This window comes from Palaemon carinicauda, chromosome 20 (assembly GCF_036898095.1).
Source record: "Palaemon carinicauda isolate YSFRI2023 chromosome 20, ASM3689809v2, whole genome shotgun sequence".
NCBI classification, from domain to species: Eukaryota; Metazoa; Arthropoda; class Malacostraca; order Decapoda; family Palaemonidae; genus Palaemon; species Palaemon carinicauda.
In genome coordinates this window covers 123628011-123646985 of record NC_090744.1, presented here as the reverse complement: position 1 = coordinate 123646985, position 18975 = coordinate 123628011, and the positions used below count along the sequence as shown (strand labels likewise).

Below are 18975 nucleotides of genomic sequence, written 5' to 3'. Positions count from 1 at the left end.
AACAAATAATTTAAAAAGTTTTGAATTTTGTTGAATATTGTTGGAACCTTTTGGGAATGTAAACAGTTGCTGGGACGTTGGAACAGCTATGTCTCCCATCCGTCAGTTGTTACTCATTTCAGGCAACAAGAAATGGCGATATATTGATATTTGTTGTGCAATTCTTTTGTTCGAAATTACTGTGAAGGTAAGGTTTTTCTTAATACGTAATAACTTTATTAGTATTCAAATGACTATACAGATAAAAAATCTTCTATCGATGTGAAACTAGTGTGATAGAAGTATGTTTTATAGCCTAGTTCTATATTTCATTCGAGACCTGGTAACTTCATGGTAGATTAGACCTACCTTCAGAGTAGGCATAGCTGTAGGCCTACAGATTCACGTGGGAAGTTTTTTGGAATTTTTGAAATATGATTTTTTAAACACAATGAAATAGTGACTTAAACCAAATGAGGAAAACAAAACTTACAGGGATGGTTTCCAAAATTAAATCTTTTAATATTTCGTTTTATCTAATTTTGACATATTTTGTTGTTGAAACTGCTGTACCTAAGAATTACTGGAAAATAAATACACTAAGAAAAAACGGTTCAGTGTTGTTGGGAAGCAGAATGAAATGAATTTCATTATGGAATTATCAGAAGCCTTAATTTTAACTATCTATTCAGTCAAAGAAAATATGATTCCTTTAGGATATCAGTTGTAATTTGCAAACACCCAACAGCAAGGCATCTAGATATACAGCAGCTGGGAAAATGAGAGGGATGGTTCTTTTCCTCATTTTCTGTGTTCATCAGTTACCAAACCTACTCTCACTTTACCTGTTGTTACCTTACCTGTTCTTATTTAAGCTACCCTCACCTTACCTTTCCCAAACCACCATCACCTTACCTAAGCCACCATTACATTACTTAAGCCACCCTCTCCTTACCTATCATTACTAAACCCACTTTCAGCTTATCTTACCTCACTTTACCAACTCTTAACCCCACATTACCTACTCTAACCCCACTCTTAACTTACCCACTCTTAACTTACCCACTCTTATCTTACCTACTCTTACCTTACCTAACCTTACCTTAACTAATCTAACATTGCCATAATTTACCTACTTTTACCATAGCCTACCTACTCTTATTTTACCTTACTTACTCTTAACATATCTACTCCTACCTTGTCTACTCTTGCCTTCTCTTACCTTGCTTGTTCATACCTAAGCTACCGCCACCTTACCTATCTTTACATAACCTATCCATACCTAACCTGGCTGTATCTTACTATTACATTACCTTACTTACTCTTACCTTACTTTACCTCTCATATCTTCGCCTACCCTCACTCTACCTACCATTATCTTACCTAATGACCTCTTACCAACCCTTACCTAACCAACCCTCAGCTTGCCTATCATTACCTTACTAACTCTTACTTTATTCACCCTTACCTAATCTACCCTTACCTTAACTACCTGTACCTAACATGACATACCTATACCTTAACTACCCCTACCTAACCTAACATACCCATACCTTAACTACCCCTACCTAACCTAACATACCCCTACCTAACCTAACATACCCCTACCTAACCTAACCTAACATACCCATACCTTAACTACCCCTACCTAACCTAACCTAACATACCCATACCTTAACTACCCCTACCTAACCTAACCTACTCTCACCGTATATGCCCTTACCTTACTCTTTCTTTGCCTACACATACGTTACCCACCCTTACCTAACCTAGTCTTTTCTTACCTACCCTTGACTTAACTACTCTCATCTTACCTAGCCTTAGCATACTTACTCTTATCTTACCAGTATTTGTCTTGCCTACTTATGCCTTATTTACTCTTACCTACTTAACCTCACTTACTCTTACCTACTTATATCTTACCTACTTATACCTTACCTACTCTTACCTGATGATCAGATAATGAGATACATTTAACTAGTAACCTCTCTATACATGTTCATTTATCTGGTAAAAGTGTCTTTAACATCTAATTTTTATACCAAATATAATTGTCATGTTTGAATATTTTAGTTATACAAATTTATTCTTTCAACAGCACAAGAGGCAAAAACAGCTCCACAGCTTCCTGCGGGAAACAACTACATTATACCTTCGCTGAATCGCCTAACCGTAGCTACAGGAAGATTTTAATCTTCGACCTCCTAGACGTGGGTAAGGAATAATCTAAATTTGTTACATGGGCCAATGTTTTAATTATGGTTTTGTAAGTGAGACAGTTATGGGATTGGGAGAGCTATTCCAGGTAGTTGAAAGTACTTGGTAAGTAAAGAGACCTGGAATCCTAGGATAGGTTATGTGGGTGGGGTTATGCTAAATAGCATCTTCGATTGATCCTACATGAATACAAAACATCATTCTTTACAATAGAAGGATAATAGCAAAGGCTGCAATACAGCAGTTAAAACTTTTAATGAGGCATAAACAACCAGTAGGTAATTACCCTGTCAGAAGCGAGGAGGTGGCCTGTAACTCGCTGTCACCTCAACTGGATTTCAGCTGTCAGAAAGTGAACTTGTTCCTCCTCTTCTGAAAACTTGGCAGTTTTTACTTAGGATTTACTTTGAATATTTGAAAAACATTTCTTTGTTCCGTAACCGAAATACAAACCACGCTATTTACAAAGGGTTATTACTTTTAGCGTAGCTGAAATGGCGAGCCATTAGAATTTAACGAGGGTGTATTACCCCCGCGCTAGTTAGCGGGGGGGTAGGGGAGTGGTAGCTAGCTACCCCTCCTCCCCCTCACACACAGGTGAATACTCACTTTCACTTTTGGCTCGGACTGTGACAGACGTCTCTGTCTTGGTCCTCGCTTGGCAGCCATTGTCTGTTTTGTCTTTACTTAATCGCTTACTTTTCTTTTACTCAATATATATGTAAACATGTTTTCATGTTTGTATATATATTTGAGTATAGAAATAAGTAAGTTTCCTTTTCAGATGTGTGTGTGTAGTGTACGATATCTACGTGGAGGCCTCGGCAGTTAGGCCACCACGGCCTAATTTTATGGGTTGCGATCGAGTTTGACTTCGGTCTTTCTCTCTCTCTCTCTCTTGAGGTCGTTCACCCTTTTACTATGTTTTACTACGCCCTTGTAGCTTCCTTCCCGTGTGGGTGGGGTTGCTACGCCGTACATTTTGTCTCAATTAGTTTATGAATCTAATTGTAGTTGTTAATTTTTCAGCTTGTAGAACGATTCCTTTCGGGGTTTTCGTTTTTTTCTTTAGTGTTCATTCATTTTTAAATTACATAATTACATAGTTACATAATTATAATTGTTATAATTCTGTTTTGGTTACAGCTCTCCTTCCGCGAGTGTAAGTGGTTGTGAGGGCACGTGCCTGTTGTGTAATTCTTGTTCCTTTTCCTCGGGATTCCTCTTCGGAGCCTTCCCGGGGGAATGAATGTGTACTAATATTATTTGTTTTATTTTTTTACAGTTACCGATCTAGTTCGTTTCTGTAATATAGCAACGGTGTGAGCTGTCTGGTTGAGTCCTGGGGATTCGGCTGTTGCTGCCTCCCCCCTTGTATTGTCGTCAGGGGCGTGTCTCCTTCTACTGGTAGTACTCCCGTGTCGACGGACAGCTCTCCAGTTCATTTTAGAACAGTCAGGAGGCTTGCCTCCTTGGGCGGATAACTTTCCTTCCGAGGGAAGTTTTTTTTTTCCTGTCCAGGCTTGAGCTTTTCCTCTTTTGGGGGGTTCTTCTCTTGCCTTTTTTTCGTGCGACTATGCTCTTGGTGCTGAGCGGTCGCACCTGCAGTTTCGCTCAAGGGGCTGGGCAACTGCAGGAGCTCCTCTTCGGAGGATTGCCCCTTTTAGGTCACTGGCTGACCAGTCTCTTCCACGAAGTGTTTCTCTTTCGTTCGCGAGAGAGTACACTCATAGAGACTCCTCTTCGGAGGTTTCTTCTGTTGCTGTTGCTGTTGGCCTCCCTCGCCGTAAGGCCCTCCGTCCGCCTCGTCGTAAGGGCCTCTCATCTCCCTATAAGGGTGCTTGAGGCGCCTTTTTGAATCTCCGTTTGCAGCCTACAACTTCTTTTTCTCGATCTTCCGTCTTGGTGCAGATGGAAAGCAGTCTAATCTCGTCTTCCGACGGGCAACGGTCTTCCCGACGGACAACGGTCTTCCCGACGGACAGCGGTCTTCCGACGGACATCAGTCTCCCGGCGGACAACGATCCCTTCGGGGCAAAGGGTTGCCCCCACGGGGGTTCTTCCCTTGCGTGTCAGGGTTTCCCTGCGCGCCCTTCTGTTCGTCAGCGCTCTCCTGTTCGTCAGCGCTTTCTAGATGATCTTCCCTGCAGTTCCTGTTACGTGCCCTGTGCGCCCACGTTCGCCCTCGCGATCTAGAACTTCGGTTCAGGTCGGGGTCAAGGACTCTTCTTCTTTGCGCAGGCTTCCACGCGTAGCCTTCTGCTCGTCAGCGATCATCAGCTCGTCAGCGATCATCAGCTCGTCAGCGATCATCAGCTCGCCAGCGATCGTCAGCTCGTCAGCGATCATCAGCTCGCCAGCGATCTCCGGATCGCCCACGTGTGTTACAGCTGGCACGCCAACGTTCTCCAACACTTCTGAAGGAACATGGTTCGCCAGCTACTAGCTCAACTGCGGATGCTGATCGCCATCGCGCGACCCTCAACTGCAGACGCTGATCGCCATCGCGCGACCCTCAACTGCGGATGCTGATCGCCATCGCGCGACCCTCAACTGCAGATGCTGATCGCCATCGCGCGACCCTCAACTGCGGATGCTGATCGCCATCGCGCGACCCTCAACTGCGGATGCTGATCGCCATCGCGCGACCCTCAACTGCGGATGCTGATCGCCATCGCGCGACCCTCAACTGCGGATGCTGATCGCCATCGCGCGACCCTCAACTGCGGATGCTGATCACCATCGCACCCTTTCACGCGATCATTCACCTGCGCATGCTGCTCGCCATCGCACAACCCTGAACGATTGCCCGCTTACGCATGCTGCTCCTCATCGCACAACCCTGAACGATCGCCCTCTTGCGGATGCTGATCACCATCGCACCCTTTCACGCGATCATTCACCTGCGCATGCTGCTCGCCATCGCACAACCCTGAACGATTGCCCGCTTACGCATGCTGCTCCTCATCGCACAACCCTGAACGATCGCCCTCTTGCGGATGCTGATCACCATCGCACCCTTTCACGCGATCATTCACCTGCGCATGCTGCTCACCATCGCACAACCCTGAACGATTGCCCGCTTACGCATGCTGCTCCTCATCGCACAACCCTGAACGATCGCCCTCTTGCGGATGCTGATCACCATCGCACCCTTTCACGCGATCATTCACCTGCGCATGCTGCTCGCCATCGCACAACCCTGCACGATTGCCCGCTTACGCATGCTGCTCCTCATCGCACAACCCTGAACGCTCGCCCTCTTGCGGATGCTGATCACCATCGCACCCTATCACGCGATCATTCACCTACACATGCTGCTCGCCATCGCTTACCGCCAGCGATCTTCTTCACCTACGCGGCAGCACGATCCCTCGCCGTCACGCCCATTCGCCTGCGCGCCCGCGCGATCGCTCGCCTGCGCGCCCGCGCGATCGCTCGCCTGCGCGCCCGCGCGATCGCTCGCCTGCGCGCCCTCGCGACCGCTCGCCTGCGCGCCCTCGCGACCGCTCGCCTGCGCGCCCGCGCGACCACTCGCCTGTGCGCCCGCGCGACCATTCGCCTTTGCGCGACCGTTCGCCCTCGCGCGACCATAGTTCGCGGCGAATTCCACAGCCGGTGGTAGCAGCAGGGACGCGTGCTCCTAGGCGGCACTCGGGATCACCTCCATCCAAGCACAGGTTGGTAGTGCAGGACGAAGACAGGTCAGTACAGCATTCTTCCCACCTTCTTTCAGGCAGGAACCGTCGTGTCCTCTCCAAAGGATCGCCCGATCCCTTTCACCTTAGCGAGGATTTCGGACTCTGTGTCCTTGGAGCAGCAGACATGGTTTGATCCACTGGCACGGGCGTTAATGAGGTTTATGAAACCAGCACTCACCGGCCAGGATAACAAACCAGCGGCTGTCTCTCCTACGCTGAAGAGAAAGAGAGGAGTGGACTTCGTGGTGACTTCCCCCAGGGCGAAGTTGGTTCCCAAGAGGTCGGTCTCGAGGGTCCCCTCTCCTGCACGAGTACTCTCTCCTTCTCCCGCCCTGGAAGGATTTTTGGCGGGGGGGGGCTTTCCGTTGAAGATTTCTCCATCGGACAAGGGGTGACTGCTTACCTCTTCCTCTGGGAGCTTACCAGGTTCTTTCCCTCCTCGGTTACGGCCCGAGGTTTGGTTCAAGGAAGCTACAGGAAGATCAAGGGTACTTTCCTCCTCTCGAGCTCAGACACCTTGGCCTTTCGTCGTTAAGTATCTACTTGCGGACAAGCTCGATGTTGTACCATCTGGACGCACTGACTGAAGTCTTCCTTCGGGTGTCTCATCTGTGGAGGTCAACGACCTCAGACACCCTTCCATCCTTGAGAAGAGTTTTGTCTTTGCCCAAGGACAGAGACTTAAACATCTGCTGTGCGGAGTAAATCGACTTCCGGTTTCACTCCTCCAAGGCGCTTTCTTCCAGACTCTGCAGGGCTCCAGCTCCCTTTTCTTTCAACCACGTCGGCCTAAGTTATCGGCTACGACAACTGGGACAAGGTGTCCAATTGCAGTTTCCTCCTGTCAGGAACAGATGGCACGGGAGACTCCCCCGGGGGGGCATAGTCCTAAAAGGAGTTCACGAACTCTAGGATTGCAGGTTTTTTTTCGCTGGGAGGATGCTTAAGGTTACTCATCCGAATGACAGCTTCCCGATGCCCATTCCCGCACAATCTCTGTGAGTAGCCAAGGATATCGCGCCTGCCGTCTCTGTCAGCGAATTCAGTGTCTCTGAACCTCTATGCCATAGCATCAGCAGAGTTGCCCGGTTGGGCAGAATGATCCATACCTTAGGCGAAGGTCTTCCTTAGGATCATCGACGGCTTCACCCCCGGCCCCCTCAGTCGATCCTTTCTTGTAAGGAAGGATCTGAGAGGGGATGTCCATAGTCGACCTCTCAGCCCTGATCAAGTTTGTCGAACAAACTTCGGCCAGCGTAGACCAGCAGAATCGATCAGACTGGTAACGAGGCGACAGGACTCCTTTAACCCTGGATCGGAAGGACGGGTACTTTCAGTTTCCATTCCATCCATCTTCCAGGGTGCTCGTCGAATTCAGCCTAAACTGCAAGTATTCCTGCTTACGATGCAGTGTGGCTATCCCGCCGTGTCATAGCAGGTTTGGTTCCCCAGAGAACTCTCCCTGCCTTCCTCTTGGCCGCTCAGGTGCAGACTTCCGCCGCCTCTGCTGTTTGGAGGGCTAGTCAACTCCGGTAGGCTCGGGTTTCGACCTTCTTCAGCGCCGGGAAAAGCTTCCGAATGCTGACCATGAGTGTGGGCTCATGGTATTTTGCTTGGAGCCTTCTCTTCCTCTGCCTCAACATCTGGAGTATCTGGCCATGATATTGAGTCAACCGCCTTACCACGTTGGAAACCCCGCTTCTCGTCCGTCCAGCGAGGTTAAGCAACGTCGGTACTTGGATGGGTGACCACCTGGGGACGCCAGATTCTGTTACCACATCCTCCGAGCCTTCCTTTCGGTTCACCGTGGCAAGACTGAGGAGAGTCGCAGTACCTGTTCTCAGTCAAGCAGAGTTTTCAGCCCTACCTTGGAACGTTTCCTAGTTCTTCTTTCCTCATTGACCCGTTTATAGTCCGAACGGTCGCCTCAGGATAAGTTCCATGTGGGGCGATCCAAGTTCCGGTGGCTTCAGGCAATGTTTAACCGGACTCCCTGGCCCTATGGGACCAGCGGAACTATTAAACCTGCAATGGGTATTGACCTATGGAGCCTCTTGATGGTAGTGGATATTCTCGTCCTTTCCCCACATTCTTGATGCGGTTCTCGGACTCGTCAAAGGAAAGGGGGGGGGGGGCATGTTCCGGTCCAGGCCTATGGTCAAGACCTGAAGGATACCTCTCCATCATTCAGGCAGGCTTAAGGGCCTTAGTCTGACCCCTCTTCAGATCCTACCGCTCCTGCCAAGTCGCCCCGTTGCGTGTCGACTTCATGCTAACCAGCAGGGGACGCATTTTCACACCTTCACATCTTGCAGTAGAGATATCGGGATGATTGAGATTCTCTCAATTCCACCATCGGCTCTCTCATTCCAGGCAGGGGAATGTTTCTCTCAGACTATCCGAGCAGAGCCTCATAGAGAGAGTGTACCTAGGGGTCTTTGACCTTGGGTAACCAGCAAGTGCTGGTCTGGGGGACCTGATCGCGACAGCTTGGAACCTCAAGCTTCCGCTAGTTTTCCCCCCAGTCTCAGACCCCGAGACTCTGGCAAGATGCATTCCGGTGATGGTGGGACAACTTCGACGCCTGCGTCTTCCCTCCTTTTTGTCTGCGGACAATGGGTCTCAACAAAACCAGGTTGTCTGTCAACCTTTCAATGGGAGAGCTCCACTGGGACTATGTGCAGAACGGTTTCTGGACCCTCTGCTTCCCCTGACGGAACTCCCGGGAGAGCTTCTCCCACGGCGCAGACTACTCAAGCAACCACACTGCGACATCTCTCCCGAACCGGGGCGTCGCTTCGGCTTCATGCCTGGAGACACTACGCTTCCTCCTCTAGAAGAGACAACCCGCTACAGTCGCGGTACGGAGGTCGCGTCATCTGCGATAGTCATCCACAGGGGTCTCCCAGGCAAAGTGAAGAGTCTAAGGTGGTTGGTGCCGTGGGAGATATACCTCTTCCCGTGAGGCCTCTTCTCCAGCAATAACGGTCTTATTGCCTTTCGGCGGGAGGAAACTCCTTTCCGCTCTTGGCAATGAAGCCTGTCGCTCAGCCTTTCCCTGACCTTCAGGCTTAAAGGAATAACTTTTTCCTGCCCGCTGGATCTATCCTCGCTCATGCGAAGCTACGATCGTCCCTGCCCTAGTCGGAGGAAGACCTCCAACTTGGAGCATGGCTCGGACTTTTAGTCCTTTAAGAGATCTTCTCAAGACCCTTTTACGACAGGCCTCGGATTGTATTCCGCCCTGGGTCTTCTGCTCACTCTGGCCACGGCCAGTGTGTAAGCAATCTTCTTGGTCTCTTACTACTCCCCCCCTTTCTAAGGAAGAGGGGAAGGCAACATTCAGGCTCGCTCCTGAGTTGTTGGCTAGACTCAGAATCTGAGGGTCCCGACCCTTCGGTCCGATTCATTCAAGATTTTGAGTCTCCATTCTGTGTCTGATGTCCCAAGACCTTCTCTTTCTTGCCAGTACAGGAATCGAGAGGCTAGCGCTGGGAACAGCTGCAGTTTGGCCTCAGTTGCAGCCGATTTGGGAACACAAGGAGGACATGGGGGGAGAGTCACCAGTATACCTCTTCAGCCCGGACTCAAGGACATTCATCTCGACCTGTCTTCAGACCCTCCCCCGTCACGTCGCCCTACAGCACGACGTGGGATACATCGCAACGTCCCTCGCCTTCGAGTAATACTACTCTGTGACGCAGGTGCTACAAGCTGGAGTCTGGAAGCGTCTGATGACCTTCGCAGCCCGCTTCCTGCAGGGCGTGACCCACAGGAGTCTCGATACGTTTTCTATCGCTCTGTGGTGGCTACACAACAGCTGGTCTAACCTCAGGCTCCTTTTTGGACAGGTAGCAGAAGGTTGAGGGCATTGTTATCAGGTTTTAGTCTGCATGAACGAAAGAAGTATGTCTGGCCCTTACTTCTTTCTTCATCATCCCCTCTACAGGGAAGCAGCATCCTGGTCTCTGCATAGCTGACCTCGAACCTCTGCAGGTAAACCATGCTTCCTTGTGTTCCGAGTATTGAGTCAATACTGTCGCGTCCCCCATACCCTAACGAGGTGGTATTGGGAACGTCTTAACCCAGAGTTCCTTCTGGAACTCCAGGTCAACTGCCTAAGACGGGTCACACTTCTTCCTTCACACACAAGCTTACGTAGGCCACATGGTTCCTTGCGGTGCAAGGAACTTGTGAGGTGCAGGGACTCCTTTTCTCGAGTGCGACTCACTCGGATTCTGAGTCCCCGGGTAAAGCCAAAGCCAGTATGGCTGGGGACTTTCCACCCTTCCTAAGGGATAAGTCACCCTTTGTAAATAGCGTGGTTTGTATTTCGGTTACGGAACAAATGACAAATTCGAAGATAATTTGTATTTTTCCTAACCATACAAACCTTAGCTATTTACACATATTTGCCCGCCAGCCCTGTCCCCCAAGACAAGTCCTACCTCTAAGTGAAAGTGAGTATTCACCTGTGTGTGAGGGGGAGGAGGGGTAGCTAGCTACCACTCCCCTACCCCCCCGCTAACTAGCGCGGGGGTAATACACCCTCGTTAAATTCTAATGGCTCGCCATTTCAGCTACGCTAAAAGTAATAACCCTTTGTAAATAGCTAAGGTTTGTATGGTTAGGAAAAATACAAATTATCTTCGAATTTGTCATTTTTCATCCACCTTGTGTGGGTGTGCTTGTGTGGTTACATTATGCAGACATGCCCTGGAATGCAGCCAAAGACCTGTGGCACCTTTAAGAGTAGTAGAGTGGTAGATCCTCATAGGCTGTGCTGGTCATGCCGAGGTCACATTTGTACCAAAGCCTCGTCATGGGATGATTGTAGGGAGTGGCCATCTTTCTAGTGGGTAATGTTTGGTAGGAGGAAGAAAAAGGCCAAAGGAGAATCTTTGCCACTGGGGTCTTCCTTGAAACCTAAGAAATCCCAAACTGCTATTTAATCCCTTGGATTCTTCCCCTCAGACTCTTCTCCGGCGTCCTCTCAGGTAAGAACGTTTGTCATTTTATGCCTGTGTAGAGCCATGGTCTGGCAGACCCTGTCGTTCATCCTAGTAGTTCAACAACGCCTCCTTCCCTGTTTTTTTTTTTTTTATCCTTTTCTCGTTCTCTTCAGAGATCACATGCCCAGCAGTTGTTGTGGCCTAACCTGGATATACTTGGTTCTCTTTCATGCCCTGCGGTTGTTGTGGCTAACCTGGATATCCTTGGTTCTCTTTCAGAGAAACATTGTGTGGAGGCCTTCACCCCTTTTCTCCAGAACAGGGCCCCTCTGCAGTTGTTGCCATAGAGCCTCTCCTGCGGGAGGATCCTGTAGATCCCGGCTTTCCCAACACTGCTGCTCTTCCTGTGAGATCTCCCTTTATGGAACCTCGAGATTCTTCGGAGTCCTTACACTAAGTTGTCCCCCAACCTCGGCAATCTCTCCTCTGCAAAGGGAGGTTGTAAATTTACCTACTGTATGTTTTTGTCTACTTCACCTTCCCTGCTCATTGCTGCCTGGTCCTTTTGCTTGAACCTGGCCTTCTCTTGCCAGATCTTCACCTGCTAGCCTTTTGGCTCAGGGGACATTTTAAATTGGTGCTTCCCCTCCCACTCTGTGCAAGGGTCCCTTTGAGATTCCAAAATGCATGAGGGCTACCTGTCCTATGGGAAGAAGTTTCAGCACTTCCATTTCCTTCTGGTATAAAGTAAAATCATAGGTGATGGTGACAGTAGGTGCTATCTGTTTCCACTATTCTGGATGACCAACAGAGGGAACCAATTCGTACACACTTGACTTCCCCTATCACCTTATTTTTTCTGGTATCGTCTTCCTCACATGTTGCTGAGCCTTCAGATGTCACACCCGCCACCTAGAAAAGAAGGAAGACATATTCAGCAAAGTAAAGGATGACTGATTGAATCAAATCTCACGAGACATTAACCAATTCTTTTATAATATCTTGTGGGAAGCACACTGCTGTATCACAACCCAAATATCCCCAGGACAGTGTGTTGGTACGAGATGAAGGATTTTACGCCTCTGTATGAGTGGTATGTCTTATATGAGATTAAGCACAAGAACTGCTTGCTTATTACAGGAATACGTGTGGCTGCGCCTGTTAGAGCATCTGACGTCCCTGGAATGTCTGGTCCCCAAAGGCCATCTATGCATTAGTTCTCTCTAGTGGCAACTGAAAATCTTTTGTTCTCATCACAGGATTTCTCCAGACTTTCGAGCTCTGATAGGATCATAGTAAAAGAGATCAGAGTTTGTGAGTAAAGATCACCTCCTCAGGGGAGTAGTACCTTTCTCTCCTTCCTTGGAATTGATGCTCTTAAAGGATGTATCAAAAGAAATTAAGAGCAGATCTACTGCTCTCAAACATGTCCAACAACTTTTTTCTGGACACTCCATAGGTTCATGACCGATAACATGATGGTAGCCAAATACCTAAACAAACGAGGAATAAGACAACTTGATCACCCTTTTCAGCCTGAGTCATTGTTGGCAAGAGAAGCTTCCTTGTGGACAGTTGTAGCAGGGAGGCTCAAATACTTGGCTCCGAGAAGTCTTTGCTCCCACAGTTAGCCATCAAAGTCCTGACCAAGGTGCGGTTGCCGATGATAGATTTGTTCAGGACGTCTCTCAACCAGAAGCTTACAGGGTACTCCTCAGGCACCTATGCAAGAGGTCTTCCAACATCCCCTTTCTATCTGATGAGGAGACTCATCAATAATTTAAGGGCATTGCAAGACCTGTTAATGACCCTGATAGCTTTGCTGTGACAGCTAGCAGCATACTTACTTTCATGGCTGCTTTTCCGGTCCCATACAGCAGGGGAACCCCACTTTCTACAGGACCAGACCTTCTACTCCTGCCCACAGAGGTACCGAGAAAGCTTCCTCCCTTCCCCAACAATAGCAAACCTCATACAGAGATACACCACAAGGCATTCGCTTTTCTACGACCTCACACCTGAAGGTTATGCATTATCTATTCTCGCAGAGAGGCTTTTCGCTGGCAGTAGCAAAATGTATGTCTGGATAGCTCCATAGGTCGTCTTTTGCCATCTATCAGGCAAAGTGGGCTATCCTCTTAGGGTGATGTCATAGAAAGAGGCAACACACCTCTCAGTGCCCATATCCCCATGATACCAGAGTTCTTTCTGTACCTAGGGGAGGAAAGACCCTGCTCAGTCTCGGCTGTGAAAGGCTAACGCTCTGTCTTGACCCTCGTCACTAATTATTCCTCAACGGAATTGTGTCTCCTCATACAGAGCTTCGAGCTTACTGTTCCCATGTCAGAAGTTAGACCACCACCTTGTAGTGTAGTGCCTGTACTACATTCTCTGAAAAGAATGCCTTTCGTACCACTTATTAGTCCTACGATCATGACTTGAGTCGTAAGACCAATTTTCCTTCTCGCTTTGTCCTCCGCTATGAGAGGCAGCGAGGGCATATCCCAGCTAAGAGGAAGGGGTCCAGGTAATGCTTAAATTCCTCCCTGAGTTTGTTGCCAAAACTCAGAATTCGGATGAAGCGGATCCTAGTTTTTGGCCTTTCCGAATTTCAAGTGTCCAGTTCAGTGATTACTGTCTCATATGAGAACATTTAGCCGTGATCTATTACAAACAACCTAAGCTTGCCCGTGGATTGAACGTCTATTTGTAACATCCTGTGGCTGTAGCATAAGAGGTGGTGTTACCTCATTTCCCTTGCAGGACAAGCAGCAGTCAGCTAAGGGCAAACATTACCCAGTGTTAGACTTGGATGAATGAATAGAAAGACTGGCCTTTTCATCCTTCATCTTCTCCCTCTCTTGGGAGCACAGCATTCAGCAGACTCTATAAGCTGGTCTACCTCCGACTGCAGCAGCAGGTAACTACTATTTCCCTTAGGTTGCATGAAATATGTGATATATTTTGTTTTTTCCCTCCTTGCGAGGAAGAGTCTGTCAGTATCCAAGTTAAATGATAAGAGTACTTTCACTCCAATATTCTTACCTGAGCAGGTCACAGCAATTAGTTTCCATTCATTTACCATGATTTGCCCAGGCCGTCAGCTGTCTATCTTTTCAGATCGAGAGTTCATGAAGTGATAGGGTACTCCTCTCACTCTCGCACCAGCTCTCAGTTGTAACCCAGGTCAAATTCCTAGTCAGTTGGGTCTCAAACTTCCACCCACCTAAGAGTGAATCTCCATCACTTGTCTTTGGTAAGTCCGGTCTGCATTCAAAAGGGATGTAATACATTGGGTGAGTGTGAGTGGGGTGGAGGGTCTGCCCCTCCCATCCCTGCTAACTAGTGGTGGTATTTTAAGCCTTGTGTAAAAAGCTTATGGCTAGTTTACAGCTACGCCGGAACAATATATCCATAGAAAAGAGCTCAAGTTTTTATGATTAGGAAAAATACTAATTACTCCCAAATTTTTCATATTTGAAACATTAAATATAGACATTCTACAAGACAAAAATATAATAATCTAAATTCTCAAAAGTCCAAGCAGAGGTCGTGAGTACTTAAACATTTATGATTATATATTTCAAAGGTGAACTCACTGTTGACCTTGTAATGATGTAAGAATCTTTAATATAGTAATTTATTTTTAAGCTAGAAGTTACATTTACACACATTTCTTATGTAACCTCCCACTCTCCACACTTGTGTATAACTTCAATAAGGGACTGAAAACTATTGAAATACAGGAAAACATTCTAACCTATCCTAAATAAGGAAAAAAAATAATCTTAAACTTCGATGTGGGGGTCTTTTCTCCAATCCCCTTGGCCTAACTTGACTAGGTTTTCATAAGTATTCTAATTCCACAATTGATTATTTTTGCAAACGTTGTTAAACTTATTGAATGATTTTCGCCTAGATAGTTAAATGCTCTTGCCAAAGCATATTGAGATTGCTGTCATATTTTCTTCATATTTTCATGTTTTGCAGAGAATTAAAAGAACCCTGAAAAATTAGGTTTGATAATTGAAAAATTTAAAATGTTGGTGTCTGTCCGAGTCAACATATTAACTGTTGGTGACTCTACGTCCGAGTCAGCATATTAACTGTTTGAAATAAAATATTTTGGTATACAGTATTGTGTTATAGTTCTATTACTGTAAAGATGGTTTCATTAATATATGAATTCAGCATTTTTCAAGTGATTGGGGCTATATAATACAGTGGTAGTTAGCAAATCAAGTGTTTGTAGGATGGGAAACATGGAATTGTGTATAAGATATGTTTTCCTCAGGACTTGTTATAGAAGGGACGTGTTATGATTCCTTTTGTTCTATTTTCGTTCAAATATTTATTATGCTTTCAAAATCTGTCAGAAATATAAAGAAATTATACAGAGCTATTCAGTCGTCACACTAATTAGCCAGAAAACCTTTCATAGCTGGAATTTGGAAAGCTGTCAATTATCTAAATCTTAAATTCAAATTACAAACTTGTTTCAAACCGTTTAATTCAAAGAAGCTGGTCTCAGTATAACAAACTCTTAAATGGTGTAAAATTACAACGGCCTGTTATTACCACGTTAATACTATACTTGTTTCTATATAAAAAGTGTTATACAATGTTTACCAATTTCACACCTGGTACCTTGAGAAAAAGATAGTAGTATCATGCTACAAAGAAATGTTAATCAGATTGAATTACTCTAAATTTCAGTGTCTCCCTTTTCATTCATAAAAAGAATGAATTATGCGACAGATCTCCGCCTCACTGCCGCGTTGTTACTTTTTACTATAATGTTTGCTCTACCATTCAGTCTCTGTCTTTCAAGGGACACTACCAAAAGTGCCCTTCATGCTGTATATTAAATGTATGAATTGAGGGTTTTCACAGTTTCCTTGTGGCCCCTATATACATCCTCGTTTCATCCTTCTACCTTTCTTTCGTTCCAAATACCTTCCTTGCAATCCTCTGTCCAACATATAACAATTTTTATTTCTTATATATCTGGGGATATTTCCCCTAGTTTCATTTCGGAGTTGCATGGCCTCCCTGACCCTAGCAACGTGCCATATGACCACTATCAGTAAATCATACTTATACAGCACTCACCTGTCGTTAGATATCAATGGAAAAAATAGCTTTCCAAGTAGAAATTAAAAGATATGTACCCCTTATCTTCCATCTCCCATTTTGGGCTGTGCCATGAAACGATTAGTTGACAACACATTAACAGCAAGGACTATGCAAGGTCTGAGAGTAGCTAAGAGGGCCAAGTTATCTATAACTAGCTTACTGCAATCCTTCAGAAAATTATAACTCAGGGGCTTTGAATCTAAGTACTAAAAATGTAAGTTCATTAGTATCTTTTCAGGTAGCTGAAGTATTTAAAAAGATTATAGTGTCCTCTTTCCATTATACTTGCAATCGAGACTTTGCCAGAAAAAATATAAGTATGCCTAATTATCTATTCACGTATGCAATTGCTGGATTTTATTCTTATTCACTCCTGGATATCTAAAATGCAATATTACCAATACAGTGACTAGACTGTTAACCTTATCAAGAAGAGTACTCATAAAACCACTGTTTAAAGAATAAGGTTGATATGAAAGCCCAAATCTCATATTATACATGGCTCTAGTTTCAGATAATTATCCAAGTTGAACTCTGTGTTATTCACGAAGTCTGGTTGTTATCGCTGTTCTTTCTTCAGATGATATTATTGAAGAACATCATGGCATAGTCAGATCTTAAGTTTCAAAAAAATGTCAGATATATTGATCTCTTAAGTTACAAGTCGACTATGCCAGTTACTCTAGAGGATAATCGTAAAAAAGTGACTCAATGTATCGAATTAATTATCAAAAGTCAGGTTATGATTTGAAGGTGAAGAATATTTGAAGTAAAAATATTTTACTTTTCTTTCAGATACGTGTATTTACCCGCACATTTGAAATACAGAAGACGACGCCAGTAAACAAAACATTTCAAGTGGGCATCCTTATTCCCGTAATAACCTGGGAAAGAGATGGAACTAAAGGAACGTTGGTGGCACAGTATGAAATTAATATCTATATCAAAGATGACACAGGGATGGAGGCTGTGAGATTCGTTGACATCTCTTTAAAGATAAGTTTAAAATCTAATTCTTTAAGTTTTTTTTATGGAAAGTCGCTTATGTACAGTGTACACTGTTGTTGAACATACACTATCTGAAAACGTCCAATATAGCAGAAATTTTCTTGAAAGTGAGATTGTTCCCAAATGAATTTTTGGTGAGATAGTCATATATTTTGTCCTCACTATACATTATTAGTTTCATGTCTCTATAACATTGGGTCATTCTTGATATACAAATTTGTTCCTACACACATAAAAACTTTTCGCCCTATAATATGGATATTATCTCCAGCATAGCTGGAATTTAGCCATAAACTTTTTAAAACAAGATGTTAGCAACCCTCCGCTAGTTATCAGTGGGGGAATAGCAGGGAGTAGACTCACCCAGTACATTGTGTAATTTTTTTTTTTTTTTTTTTACCTGTAAACCCACTTTTCTCTGTCTGTAAACGCCCCTTTTTTTATCTTCGCATGTATGCTTTATTTTTTCACAACTGTTCATATGCAGATTTGTCCTGGTATACCTGGCTGCTCTTGCAGCACGTTTATACAGGAAAGGGAGACTGATCCTCACAGCTTTTGTCCAGCATGTAGATAACACTTTTGCACTCAGGCCTAAAGTGTTGTGAGTGGTCATCTTTCCAGTGGGAGTGTAATGGTAGGTGGCGAAAGAAATCTTGAAGGGATTCAGAACCTTTGAAGTTGAATAAATCCAGACTTCTTTCTCTGGTGAGGCGGTCTCGTTTCCTCCTCGCTATCTCTGCCCATTTGGCCTTCTCTGGAGGGTGGTCGAGTAAGAGTGATGACTGATTGACTCCAGGACAACCTTCTGGTATGGAAGGCCCCATCACTTCTCCTAGTAAAGCTTGATGCTCTGTATCACCTTTTGCCTTCATTGGGGCTTTTGGGTACCCACTGTAACGAACAGCTTTGAGAGGTGCTTAAGTTTAGGGTACAGCAGGAGCTCTCTGCCTCCTCGTGGTTTGGCCTCGACCTTCCACCCACTGAACCTCTAGCCATGCCTGCGATCGCCTAGTGTGAGCGTGCATGCAGAGATTGCTCAGCCGGCTGGAGTTGCTAAGCATGCTGAGCTTGTTCAGCACACTGGGCTCACCAAGCAGGAAAACCCATCCAAGGTTAATCTACCTTCTCACCAATGTGAGAGGGTTTCCTCACTAAAGTGGTATCCTCCTTGGGTGCTTCGGAATCAAGTATTCGACTCCTCGATGTCTCGCTCTAGCTCTCTGGTGATCATGGCTGTCTATACCTTATAGCCACAGTCCCTTCCCACAGTGATTCTCAGGTACAAGTCTTTATGCATCTCGCGAGTGTGACTCCCTTTGGGGTCCCGCCTTGGGAACCTACCCTTCAGGGGCAAGTGCCTGAAAGTTCTAGCATTTGTAAGAAATGGCAGCTGGCGGTCAAGAACAAGCTACCTTTGCCTTGCTCCACTCCATCTGAACACATGTGCCTTACAGGCAAACACACGGCTACTTGTGAACATCCTGCAGGTTCTCTGACGAGTTCTCTAGCCAGACCCTTTTCAAGGTGGTGGAGTCATACTTGTCACAGTGCAGTTGCCAACCACACACAGGCAAGCTCATACTGATGATAAAGATCTGGTCGCTTCTTTCCCAACACTCGCTACCTCGGTACATTCGCCATGTGAGTGAGTTACCTGTGATCAGAGTAAACATGACCACTATCCGTTGTGAGATCCTGCAGTTTCATTTTTTTCATGAAGGATGTGATATGGTTCCTAAAGATTGCTCAGGCAGTGAAACAGGTTGTTGTTGATGCTGTTCCAGTGCCACAACCAGCGACCTCTTCTCAACCAATCACTATCCCTCTCACGGTGTCTAGATCTCAAGGAAATACCAATATACCCATGGATATTAGCAGTAGGAGTACTGCCTCCAGGTATGCACCTCCTCCTCCTCCTTTGGTTTCTCCTTTGCTGTTCCATCACTCATCTGGGTACCAGAGGTACTTAGACTCTACAG

General features: G+C 45.9%; 2 long non-coding RNA genes across 2 annotated transcripts in view; one reads left to right on the top strand and one right to left on the bottom strand.

Annotated features, from left to right (window-relative positions):
* The window catches only part of LOC137614437 (uncharacterized), a 450523-nt gene that overhangs the window by 68888 nt on the left and 362660 nt on the right, over positions 1-18975 (bottom strand). The window lies entirely within an intron of this gene.
* The window catches only part of LOC137659638 (uncharacterized), a 33799-nt gene continuing 14903 nt past the window's right edge, over positions 80-18975 (top strand). The window contains exons 1-2 of the long non-coding RNA XR_011047604.1: positions 80-187; positions 2078-2193. This is a non-coding gene — a long non-coding RNA (uncharacterized lncRNA). The remainder of the gene's footprint in view (positions 188-2077; positions 2194-18975) is intronic.